The 13,388-nt window shown below is 46.2% G+C and overlaps 1 protein-coding gene across 4 annotated transcripts in view; it reads right to left on the bottom strand.

The window, feature by feature from the left end:
- The window catches only part of gdpd5b (glycerophosphodiester phosphodiesterase domain containing 5b), a 203,535-nt gene extending 197,611 nt beyond the window's left edge, over nucleotides 1-5,924 (bottom strand). For all 4 annotated transcript variants that reach the window (XM_048533552.2, XM_048533551.2, XM_048533554.2 and 1 more), the window contains exon 1: nucleotides 5,421-5,924. The gene's annotated coding sequence lies outside the window, so the exon portion shown is untranslated. The remainder of the gene's footprint in view (nucleotides 1-5,420) is intronic.
- Between the last annotated feature and the right edge of the window lie 7,464 nt (nucleotides 5,925-13,388).

Here is a 13,388-nt window from a genome sequence, read left to right as displayed (position 1 = left end):
TCTCAAATAACACCTTCCAAACCCACAACCACTTCCATCTAGAAGGACAAGGGCAGCAGACACATGGGATGGGAACACCACCTCTTGCAAGATCCCCTCCAAGCCACTCACCCTCCTGACTTAGAAATATCAAATCGGCATTCCTTCACTGTCACTGGGTCAAAACCGTGAAATTCCCTCCCCAAGGATATCATGCATCAACCCCTAGCGGCAGGATTGCTGTGGTTCAAGAAGGCAGCTCATCACTACCTTTTTGAGGGCAACTAGGGACAGGCAGGAAATGCTGGCCAGGCAGCAATGCCCACATTCCACAAATGAATAATTAAACAAAAATGGCAGGACAAGTGACCATAAACTTAGAGAGAGGTTGTTTGCCAGGACTGATGTGAAAGGGGGCCTGGAGCCTTGGGTCAGAGGAGCCGAGTAAAAAGGTTTCTCCTCATCTCACTCTTAGCTCTCTTGCTGAGAAGCTAGAGACTGTGACCTCTTATGTTACTGAAACACTAACCCATAGAAACAGAACGTCCTTCTTTACTGTAAAAATTGTTCAGAATTTTGAACAACCTGATTAGGTCACTTAAGCGTCTCTGATCCAGGGAGAAAAGCCCAAACCCACTAATCTTTCTTTGTACCTAAGATATGCTCACGTGATCACTCCTCCCCTCCCAAGCAATGAGATCATGTCAAGAGCTCCTCTCAACACCATTGTCCAAAAAAGGTCCTGCCCAAGCAAAACAATTGCTCACAGATCCAGAGGCCACAAATTGCCCATGTATGGGAGGGGACCAAACACAAAAGTGACTGTAGGGAGGAGAGATGTCAGTGAATTCATTGACACTACCCTTGGGGTTTTTTTGATGGCCTAGAGGGAGACTCGAGATGGGAAGTGGCACTGGAGGCTGTCAAAACAGTGTGGAACATTTGTTCAATGGTGCCAAACAAATTTCAACTCAAAAGGCACTATTGGGGTCACCAGCAACTGTGGCTCGGTGGGTAAGCAGGTTCTTCTCAGAGTCAGAAGTTTGCAGGTTCAAGACCAGCTGCAGTGCTTGAATCTCAACTGATTACACTCTCACAGCTGAGTTAGTCCTGCAACATCAGAAGGTGTGAACTTTCAAGATATTAAATGGATGCTTTACCTAGCCCCTAAGGAAGGGGGCGCACTATTATAAAGAGCAGGGCTAGTCCCTCGAAAAAGTCCACTATTCAAACTCCACATCCATAAAATTGGACAGTCAAAGTGGTGAGTAACTCAATTGCTTGGTGTGGGATCTTGCTGTGCATAATTTGACTATCATTTTCCTACTCAAGGCTGCCTCCAGACATCAAGGAGTCATGAAAACTGAGGTTGAAAAGACTTGGGGAGGGGGGGAAAACAGGGTTTCAGAAATGATGAGGAGTGGAAGGGGTCAGGGAGGATATTCCAGAGCCTTGGATCCACAACAGCAGAAGGCCTGACCAATGGTGGAAAAATTTAAAAGAAGGGGTCACACAGGAGGTCTGCCATGAGGAAAAACAATCAGATTAGTGCAGTGTAGAGCTCTTTCAATAACTTGGGAGGGAGGGTGGAGTCATGATGTATCAAACCCATTCTGTCTCATTGACTTGACATTCATCACATCTTGACTTAAAAAAAACCCATTTGCAATAAAGTGGATTTTTATCTCCACCCACAAATTGAGGGCATCACTCGCTTCATTTATTGCCCATCCCTAGTTGCCCCTTGAGAAGGTGGTAGCAAGCGGTCTTCTTGAGCCTTTGCAGTCCTGTGCTGTGGGCCCACAATGCTGTTCAGGACAGAATTCCAGGATTCTCATCCAGCAACAGTGAAGGAATGGTGATACATTTCCACGTCAGGATGGAGGGGAACTTGCAGAAGGTGGTGTTCCCATGTATCTGCTCCCTTGTTCTTCTGGATAGAAGAGGTCAGGAGTTTGGAAGGTGCTGTCCAAGGAGCCTTGGTGAACTTCTGCAGTGCATCTTGTATATAGTACCACACTGCTTGTCAGAGTTTCAGTGGGAGAGCGTGAGAGTGTTGGTAGATGTGGTGCCAATCAAGTGAGCTGTTTTGTCCAGGATGGTGTCAAGCTTCTTGAGGTGTTGTTGGAACTGCACTCATCCAGGCAAATGAGGAGTATTCCACCTGAAAAATAGGCCATAATATAGGGACGGGCATGTTTTACAGTCCATTGTACAGCACAGAAACAGGCCCTTTGGTGCAACTTGCCCAATTCAACCAGTTATCCTAAATTAATCTAGTCCCATTGGTGAGCATTTGGCTCAGACCTTCAGAGGTTTGTTGTCACCATAGAATACAAGAGACAAGAAGCCACATTTCATTTGAGATACATATCACACACTGCCATTGCAGGTCTCTCTCTAAAACGCTCGGCTCACATCACTGAAGCAAGCTGTATCCATGAGCTAAACAGGGAGAGTTGCAGAATGGGTAGCAATTAGGAGTTCTCAGTGATGCTTGCAGGGCACAGAATTCATTTGAAGAGTAGTGATCCATCTGAAACCTTCTGAACTCTGCTACTGTATCCCATCCCCTAAAGGCCATTCAGCGCAACCAATTCATGCTAGCATCTATGGTCCTCTTTTGCCTCCTCCTTCAGCATGGTAACCCTCAATGTCACCTCTTTCATTTGCACACACTCTTAAAGGGCACCAATACTATTCACTTGTACCACACCCTGTATTGGGGCAGTCCCACTTATTCGGAGAAAGAAATTTCTCTTGCTTAATTTATCAATGATTATCCCAGATTTGTAGCATCTCGTTCTGCTTTCTTCTGTTGCCATATTCCAGCATCACAACACTAAAAGGCACATAGAAAACAAGGAGTGGAGCTGGACGAACACAGCAGGCCCAGCAGCAGAGGAGCAGGAAGGCCGACGTTTCGGGCCTAGACCCTTTTTCGAAGGAGGGTCTAGGCCCGAAACATTGGCCTTCCTGTTCCTCTGATCTTGCTTGGCCTGCTGTGTTCATCCAGCTCCACTCCTTGTTATCTCTAATTCTCCTGGATCTGCAGTTCCTATCATTTAAAAGGCCCACATTCATATTCAAATCCTCCCAATCAGCAAAGACTCTCACAGCCGTACAGATCATTCTCTCCAATTTTATTTTTCCTCTCAGCAAGGGTCATGAATCTTTTCAATTCACGAGCACACTGCCAGGACCTTCATTTAATATTTTCTTAAAAAGCAAAAGGAGGTGATTAGATGCTTAAATATACCCAGGAAGTCAGATGCTGAAAATCTGACCACAAAAAACAGAAATTGCTGGAGAAATTCAAGACTGACTGTGGAGAGACAGTGAACATATCAGAATGGTTTTGTGGTTAGATTCTTGACTGCATGGGAGAGAGTGGTTATGGTGTGGTAGATGGAATGGCAAGTTTAAGGGGGCAATCAGATCAGCCATGATCTTTTTGACTGGTAGACCAGGCTTGAGGCGCTCTTGCTTGATTTTTTATTATCTTTGTTTGATATGGGCATCAAATCGGAAAAGATAGCTTTTGTTGCTCATCACTAGTTGCCCTTGTGCTAATTGGATTGCCAGGCCATTTCAGGGGGCAGTTCAGACCCATATTACTGTGGGTCTGGATTTACGTAGGTCAGACCAGATGAGGATGACAGATTTCCTTCCTTAAAAACAAACTGTAAACTAGATGGGTTTTTACATTAAAATCGATACTGGTTATGCAGTCACCATTAGCCTAGCTTTTAATTCCATTTTATTGGATTCCAGTCACCATCCAATATGATGGGATTCAAACCTCTGCCTCAAAATATTAGCCTGGGCTCTAGTCCAGTGCCTACTGCACTCCCTTAATTTGAGTCACATGCAGCTTCAATCTCAAATTTTCTCACCCACACTGGCAATTTTCCACCTGAATTGTCACCCACTTCTACAGTCTCTCCCTATACCTTGCAAGTTTGCTTTTTTTTAAACCCTTCAATCTCTCCTTAGAGAGGTAACCTCATCAAATCAAGACTTGGGCTGGATGTTTCCAATAGCCCATCCTGATCCTTCATGAGACTTTTACTCCCAAACCCCCCAAATAAGCAAGCTGCAGAACAGAAATTGACACAGAAGAAATGTTTTCAATGCCAATTTGCCAATGGATGTTCAAGGTCCATCAAATATTTTAAAAAGGATTCTCAGAAAGCAAGAGAGAGAGTGTGGTTTGCAATATTGTGAATTTGAGTCACTCTAGAAAGGAATAGCCTGGGATCAAGGCACCGATGCAAGAGAAAGGGAGAAATTGAGACTTCGGAACAACAACTTAACTGCTCCCTTTTCGTGGGCCAGGGTTACAGGGAGCAGAAAAAGCCACAATGAAGTTCCTTCAGCCCACTGGCTGTAGCCAAATGAGACTAGCCCCCTTCCTCCTTCCCCAATCCAGACAAGGGCAAAAAAGTGAGGGAGGGGGATAGAGTGGCCGAGTGGCCAGAAAACAGCAGGAGAAAGAATAGGGGATCCCAGGAAAGGGAATGAGCAAGTACAAAAAAAACACAAGGACAAGGAGATCATCGAGAATGAGGACAGCGGGTGAAAGATGAAAAACAGGGAATGTCGAGGGAACACATTGAGAGCAAGTGAACCCAGAGACCGCGTAAAAGGCGGTTCAGAGAATTCCCAAGGGGAGGTGCACAACCCTACAAACGGAGACAGGGACCAGAGCAAAGGATGCCCAATGTCACAACTCGAACGTGACCAACAGCCGAGATCAACTCAAGCTGAAAGAAGTGACCCAGCGCTCTAAGTCCCAGAGGACGAGGAGGCTCCACTTCAGTTACAGAAACCCCTTTTTCTCTGCCCAGCTGAGCCCTACATTGTCTGGACACCTTCAGGGCGCACGGGTTTTATCGTCTCTGGTTCCAGTTGATGTCCACTCGGAGACTGACACACACACAGTGAGAGAGAGAGAGAGATCTGAATGATTCCCACTCCCGCAACTCTCAGTAATCAGCGGGACACCCGGTCAGGTTGCAATGCCTGAACATCTAACAGCCCAGACGTCAGATAGAGAAAATACCCATTCCATTTTAAAATACGTACAATAATTACACACACATTAAAACATCCTAGGCATTATATAGGTAAAAGCAAACAGAATTATGTACAACGGATACTTAACACCTCAGTGAAAACAAGTGCCTTATAAAACCTGACCTCTATTTCCACCACCCCAAATAATAAGCAAATAAAAGGGTTCACGGCAGAAATCACGAAAGGGTCTCAATTTAATGTGAAAAGAATGACAGATTAATAAGGCAGTCCACACAGAACGAGGGAGGGACCTTGGCCAACTGACCCTGACCCAGCTACGCGGCACTAAAATAAATAAATAAGCTGCGGAACAGAACTGAATCGATACACGAATTTTTTTTTAAAAAAGCCAACAAACTTACCTCGGATTGATTCACAGTCACAGTTTGTGTGTCAGCCACAAATCCAAGTCTCCTTTAAGAAATTCTGTGGGGTAGTAAGGGAGAGGGGAGACTTGTGAGTAATTTAACAATAGGTTGTAACAGCAGAGAGAGTCTGAGGCGAGTCTTTGTCTCACATTGAAGACACGACCCGGTTGATTGGATACAATGTCCCTTTCAGCCGAAAACTCCGCAAGGTTACAGAGTAACTCCTTGGCTTCGATGTATTTCTGCGTGTGTTGGAGCTTCTCGGAACGAATTAAATTGTTCTTGTTATAATCAAGAGACGCTTAAAACACACAGGCACTGATTTCTTGTGCTTATAAAGCACACAGTGGATCAATAGATTTGATGCCGCTGTAAATGTCCAGTCTATAGCATTGTCAATCCCCGAACTCTCTGTCAATTTCTCCTCCCTGGTTTTGTTTCAACTGGTGTAATTGTAAACCGAGTCTGTGAGCTCCACTTCCTCCCTCGATCTCAAGCAACGTGTAGAAGGCGGTGCCAATTCACACCCCGCCCCTCGTACTTGCACATTTAAAGGTGTAGCGTCCTCCTTGGTTAAACAACGGGGAAATGTTGAGATAACAAAGTGTGGAGCTGGATGAGCACAGCAGGCCAAGCAGCATCTTAGGAGCACAAAAGCTGACACAAAAGCTTTTTCTGATGAAGGCTCTAGGCCTGAAATGCCAGCTTTCCTGTTCCTCTGATGCTGCCTGGCCTGCTGTGTTCATCCAGCTCCACACTTTGTTATCTCAGACATCAGCATCAGCAGTTCTTACGATATCACAAAGTGACCTTGTTTCTCCTTATCCTTTCATTGGACGTGGCCATCACCAGCGAGGCCAGAATTTATTACCCATCCCCAATTGCCCCTTGGCTTACTCAACCATCTCAGAAGGGATTTGAGAGCTGCCCTGTGTCTGCAGTCACATGTAGACCAGGCCGGGTAACTACGACAGATTTCCCTCCCTAAGTGGCCGGCATGGTGGCACAGTGGTTAGTACTCACAGCACTAGGGTCTGGGATCAAGCCCACCTTCTGGCGACTGTCTGTGTGGAGTTTGCACATTCTACCTGTGTCTGCGTGGATGTACTCTGGTTTCCTCCCGCAGTACAAAATTGAGCAGGTTAGGTGGATTAGCCATGGGAAATGGGGAGGTGGGTCAGGATGGGTCAGTACTGACCTGATGGGCCAACTGGCCTCTTTCTGCACTGTAGGGATTCTGTGGATTAGATGGGGATTTCTTTTAATGCTAATTGCCGGTCGTTGCCACGGTCACCATCACCTTATATTCCAGATTGACTTGTTAAATTTAAACGGTTGTGAGCCCATATCTCCAAAAGCAGGAGTTCCTGCCTCTGGACCACTGCAATAAAAACAAAACAGCGTGTCTGTAGGAAAGGTTACCCAAAGCTAGAGAATGTGTTCTGAATTTCTGAAGAAGTGTCATACCAGACTCAAAACATTAACTGTGTTTCTCTCTCCACGGACCTACTGACTGTCCCCAGCTTTTACACCAATGGCCAAAATCTAGTCTAATCTTGGCCAAAGTTTAAAAAAAAAACTGATGGAGGAAGACAAGATGTGGAGGTTTGGGGAGTGTGTTCCAGAGCACCTGAAGACACAGCTATCAGCAGTGGAGAGACTAAAGACAGGCTGCACAAGAATTAGAGATAGGTTCGCAATAAACCTCCCAGTCACAAACCATTTCAACTCCCCCTCCCATTCCTCAGACAACATGTCCATCCTGGGCCTCCTGCAGTGCCATAATGATGCCACCCAAAGATTATGGGAACAGCAACTCATATTCTGCTTGGGACCCCTGCAGCCCAATGGTATCAATGTGGACTTCACAAGCTTCAAAATCTCCCCTTCCCCCACTGCATCACAAAACTAGCCCAGCTCATCGCCGCCTCCCAAACCTGTTCTTCCTCTCACCTATCCCCTCCTCCCACCTCAAGCCGCACCCCCATTTCCTACCTACTAACCTCATCCTGCCCCCTTGACCTGTCCGTCTTCCCTGGACTGACCTATCCCCTCCCTACCTCCCCACCTGTACTCACCTCTACAGGTTCCATCCCCGCTCTTTTAACTTGTCTGTCTCCTCTCCACCTACCTTCTCCTCTATCCATCTTCGATCCACCTCCCCCTCTCTCTCTATTTATTTCAGAACCCTGTCCCCCTCCCCCATTTCTGATGAAAGGTCTAGGCCCGAAAACGTCAGCTTTTGTGCTCCTAAGATGCTGCTTGGCCTGCTGTGTTCATCCAGCTCCACACTTTGTTATCTTGCACAAGAATTAGTTGAATCTTGTACCTCTGAGGACCTGAAGATGACTACAGAGATCAGGAGGGATGAGTCCATCAAGGGATTTGAAACCATGGTGAGAGTTTTCATATTGAGATGCTGCTTATAAGGATCTCAACATGAATGAGTGAGCACAGTGACTTTAGGGGAAGGGGACTTGATGCCAATTAGGATGCAGGCAACTGAGTCTCAGATGACGAAAAGCAAAATATTGTACTGGAAAACTGAAATAAAAACAGACAGTGCTCAGAGATAGTAGGAACTCCAGATTCTGGAGAACCTGAGATAACAAGGTGTAGTGCTGGATGAACACAGCAGGCCAAGCAGCATCAGAGGAGCAGGAAGGCTGACGTTTTGGGTCTAGACCCTTCTTCAGAAATCAGAGAGCGTGCTTCAGAAAGTGCTCAGCTGGTCTGGCCATATCATGAGAGAAACAGAGTGAAGGTTTCAGCTATGTGACCATTCGTCAGAACTGGGAACGATTCAAGCTGGAATTATCTTTGAGCAAGGGGAGGGTGGGAAGGTATGGAGAGAATCCCTACAGTGTGGAAATTGGCCATTCAGCCCACTGAGTCCACACTAATCGTCTGAAGAGTATTCCACCCAGACTCACCCCCATACCACATTCCTCTAACCCTGTATTTCCTATGGATAGCCCACCTAACCTACACATCCCTGGACCATATGAGCAATTTAGCATGGCCAATCCATCTAACCTGCACATCTTTGCATTGTGGGAGGAAACCACAGAACATTGGTGGAAACCCGTGTAAACATGGAGAGAACATACAAATTCCACACAGACGGTCACCCGAGGAGTGGAATCAAACCTGGGTCCATGGCATGGAAATAAACCCTTCGACCCGACTTGTCCATGCTGATCCAGTCCCATTTGTCTGCATTTCGCCCATAGCCCTCTAAACCCTTCCTATTCATATACCCATCCAGACACCTTTTAAATGTTGTAATTGTACCAGCCTCCGTCACTTCCTCTGGCAGCTTGCTCCACACCTGCACTACCCTCTGCATAAAAAAGTTGCCCCTTAGGTCCCTTTTAAATCTTTCCCCTGGCACCTAAAACCTATACCCTCTAGTTTTGGACTCCCCTACCCTGGGAAAAATACCTTGACCAATCACCCTATCTATGCCTCTCATATCCCTCAGGCTCTGAAGCTCCAGGGGAAATGGCCCCAGATTATTCACCCTCTCCCTGTATCTCAAAACCTCCAACCCTGGCAAAGACAGAAACATTTGTCCCCCAGTGCCAACAGGAACAGAGGCTTTTGAGTAACCTTAAGATTTAGGAGGAAGAGTAGCCAGGACTGCATTGTCAAGTAGAGGCATGATGAGGATTTCTGCTGATCAGTGAGAATACGGTGGAGTCAGACAATGTTAAATTGGTGGAAATAGACAATCTGGCCGATGGTGTGGATAAATGATTGAAACTCATTCAAAGGTTAAATTACAATTACATAGACCTAACCTGTATTACACTTGGTGTGGAGCTGGATGAACACAGCAGGCCAAGCAGTATCAGTGGAGCAGGAAGGCTGATGTTTCAGGCCTAGACCCTTCTTCAGAAAAGTTTCTTGGCCTGCTGTGTTCATCCAGCTCTGCACCTTGTTATCTCAGATTCTCCAGCATCTGCGGTTCCTGCTATCTCTGTATTACACTTGCATCAGTTATATTGATGTATACACTTCTTCTGAGACAGTCCCTTGAGTTTAAGGGTGACTCAGTTCAACTCCAGTTTGTTGAGTTTATAGAGATGGCTGATCAGTCCAGTGCATGAACTGCAGACTCCTAACTGTTTAATATTCTGCCCAATCTTCTGACTTGCCATCAATCATTGCAAAATTGAATGTTTTCCTCATTTAGCTTGGTACTATAGAGTCACAGTGTCACACAGCATGGAAACAGATTCTTCAGTCCAACCAGTCCATGCTGAACATAATCCCAAATTAAACTCGTACCACCTGCCTGCTCCTGGTCCATTCCCCTCCAAACTTTTCCTACTCATGTGCTTATCCAAATGTCTTTTCAATGTTGTAATTGTTACCCACACCCACCAGTTCCTCAGACAGTTCCTTCCACACATGAACTTTATAATTGGCTGTAAGTAGGGTTCTCCTAATGGATAACAAAGTGTGAGGCTGGATGAACACAGCAGGCCAAGCAGCATCTCAGGAGCACAAAAGCTGACGTTTCAGGCCTAGACCCTTCATCAGAGAGGGGGATGGGGAGAGGGAACTGGAATAAATAGGGAGAGAGGGAGAGGCGGACCGAAGATGGAGAGAAAAGAAGATAGGTGGAGAGAGTATATGTGGGGAGGTAGGGAGGGGATAGGTCAGTCCAGGGAAGACGGACAGGTCAAGGAGGTGGGATGAGGTTAGTACATAGGAGATGGGGGTGCGGCTTGGGGTGGGAGGAAGGGATGGGTGAGAGGAAGAACAGGTTAGGGAGGCAGAGACAGGTTGGACTGGTTTTGGGATGCAGTGGGTGGAGGGGAAGAGCTGGGCTGGTTGTGTGGTGCAGTGGGGGGAGGGGACGAACTGGGCTGGTTTAGGAATGCGGTGGGGGAAGGGGAGATTTTGAAGCTGGTGAAGTCCACATTGATACCGTTAGGCTGCAGGGTTCCCAAGCGGAATATGAGTTGCTGTTCCTGCAACCTTCGGGTGGCATCATTGTGGCACTGCAGGAGGCCCATGATGGTCATGTCATCTAAAGAATGGGAGGGGGAGTGGAAATGGTTTGCGACTGGGAGGTGCAGTTGTTTGTTGCGAACCGAGCGGAGGTGTTCTGCAAAGCGGCCCCCAAGCCTCCGCTTAGTTTCCCCAATGTAGAGGAAGCCACACCGGGTACAGTGGATGCAGTATACCACATTGGCAGATGTGCAGGTGAACCTCTGCTTAATGTGGAATGTCATCTTGGGGCCTGGGATAGGGGTGAGGGAGGTGGTGTGGGGGCAAGTGTAGCATTTCCTGCGGTTGCAGGGGAAGGTGCCGGGTGTGGTGGGGTTGGAGGGCAGTGTGGAGCGAACAAGGGAGTCACGGAGAGAGTGGTCTCTCCAGAAAGCAGACGGGGTGGGGATGGAAAAATGTCTTGGGTGGTGGGGTCGGATTGTAGATGGCGGAAGTGTCGGAGGATGATGCGTTGTATCCGGAGGTTGGTGGGGTGGTGTGTGAGAATGAGGGGGATCCTCTTTGGGCGGTTGTGGCGGGGGCGGGGTATGAGGGATGTGTTGCAGGAAATGCGGGAGACGCGGTCAAGGGCGTTCTCAACCACTGCAGGGGGAAAGTTGCGGTCCTTGAAGAACTTGGACATCTGGGATGTGCGGGAGTGGATTTTTTGGTGAGGGTTCTGGAATAAATAGGGAGAGAGGGGGAGGCGGACCGAAGATGGAGAGAAGAGAAGATAGGTGGAGAGGAGAGTATAGGTGGGGAGGTAGGGAGGGGATAGGACAGTCCAGGGAAGACGGACAGGTCAAGGAGGTGGGATGAGGTTTTTCTCCTAATGGATATCTTCTTTCTTTTTTTTTGTTATATTCATACACGGGATGAGGATGTTGCTGGCCAGGCAGCGTTTGTTGCCCATCCCTAATTGCACAGAGGGCAGTTAAGAATCAACCACGTTGCTGTGGGTCTGGAACATACCTCAATATGATGAGACTCAGTGCAGACTCAATATGATGAATGGCCTATTTCTGCTCCTGTGCTTTGTGGCAATAAATGGTGGATGGCTGGATCAGTGCCTGATTTGGGCAACGCTGCACTCACTGGCCTAAATTAGCTGCCAGTCCTGTCATGGATCAATTTTTTTAAGTTCTCATCCTTATTTTCAAATCCCTCCATGGTCTCAGTTGTCTCCCTATTTCTCTTCCTTCCTCCAGCCTGAGAACCAGCACAAATCTCTACACTCCTCTAATTCTGGTCTCTTGCACATTCACACAATAACCACTCCATCAGTGCCTTTAGCTGTCTGCTTACTGGGCCCACAGCCTGTGGTTCTCAAGATAGTTACACCTCTTTAATTTGTTTGTGACCTTTTCCAGTTGGATCACATTCGTATTATCATGTCAAAAGCTGAAATTTTATGAAGTCAAGAAAAGTGAGAGCTGTGTTTGTTTAATTGTGGGGATAAAAGGCGAATTGTGCAGCTGCACATTACAGTTTCATTTAGTGAGAAACAGGGTGATGTAGACAAACCTATTCCACCCATTTGCTGGGCCATGATGAGAACAAATGCATTTGGTTTGAGACACAGCATTAACAACAGTCATGTTTCTAAAATAGCTAAGATCATACATATATTGGTCATGTCATGAGGAAGTCTTTTTCCAATCATCATAATCAGTTGCAGAAAATATCATCTTAATTCAGTGCATCTTAATTTAAGATTCAATCTAAGTACAACATGATGAACAAAGGTACAAATTAAAAGATTTAAAAAGAACACAGTAATTCAGTAATAAAAGCAGGAATTGCAGCAGAATCTCTGGCAGCAACTGTAGAGAGAGAGTCAACTTTTCGATTCCTATATATATAACTTTTATTCAGAATTCAGTTCTGAAGAAGGGTCACTGGACTCAAAACATTAACTCTGTTTCTCTCTCCACAGATGCTGCCAGACTTGCTGAGTTTCCCCAGCAATCATTGAGTTTATTTCAGGCTTCCACCATTTGCTTTTACTTAAAATGAAATTTCAGTGTTTGGGTGGCGCAGTAGCTCAGTTGTTATCGCTGCAGCCTCATGTCACCAGGGATCTGGGTTTGATTCCACCCTCGGGTGACTGTCTGTGTGGAGTTTGTACGCTCCCCCCGTGTCTGTGTGGGTTTCCTCCAGGTGCTGCGGTTTCCACCCACAGTCCGAAGATTTGCAGATTAAGTGGATTGGTCATGCTCGGTTATCAGTCATGTCCAGGAATGTGCAGGCTAGGTGGATTAGCCGAAGTAAATAAGCGTTCTGGGTGGGATGCTCTTTGGATGATTGGGGCAGACTAGATGGGCTGAGTGGCATCTTTTTGCACTGAAGGGATTCTACTTAACTATTCATTATTTCTTTCATAGATGCGTCAAATAAATCCACTTTAGTTATTTTTATCAAAATGTATGCATTATGCCAGGTTTAGAAATGTCAAATATTCCTATTGCAGTTCCGAAAGCATAATTTTATCTAAGGCGTTTTTTTAAATAAAACCACTCTTCAACTGCAAAAGTTTAACATATGAGGAACATTTGAGGACTCTGGGATTATACTTTTCAAAGTTTGGAAGGATGAGGGGGGATCTAATTGAAATTTTCAGAATACAGAATGGCCTGGTCAAAGTAGATGTTGGGAAGATGTTTCCATTGGGAGGAGAGTCTGGGACCTGAGGGCACAGCCTTAGAGTAAAGGGAAAACCTGTTAGAACGGAAATAAGGAGAAACTTCTTCAGCCAGAGAGCAGTGAATCTATGGAATTCTCTGGTCATTGAGTACATTTAAGACTGAGATAGATAGGTTCTTGATTATTCAAGGGGATCAAGGGTTACGGGGAGAAAGCAGGAGAATGGGGTTGAGGAACTTAGCAGCCATGATTGAATGGTGGAGCAAACCCGATGGACTGAGTGGCCTAATTTCTGCTCATATGTCTTATGGCCTTAGG

This window comes from Stegostoma tigrinum, chromosome 6, assembly GCF_030684315.1.
Source record: "Stegostoma tigrinum isolate sSteTig4 chromosome 6, sSteTig4.hap1, whole genome shotgun sequence".
NCBI classification, from domain to species: domain Eukaryota; kingdom Metazoa; phylum Chordata; class Chondrichthyes; order Orectolobiformes; family Stegostomatidae; genus Stegostoma; species Stegostoma tigrinum.
The sequence above is the reverse complement of the archived record's forward strand: the minus strand, read 5'-3'. Positions and strand labels throughout refer to the sequence as shown.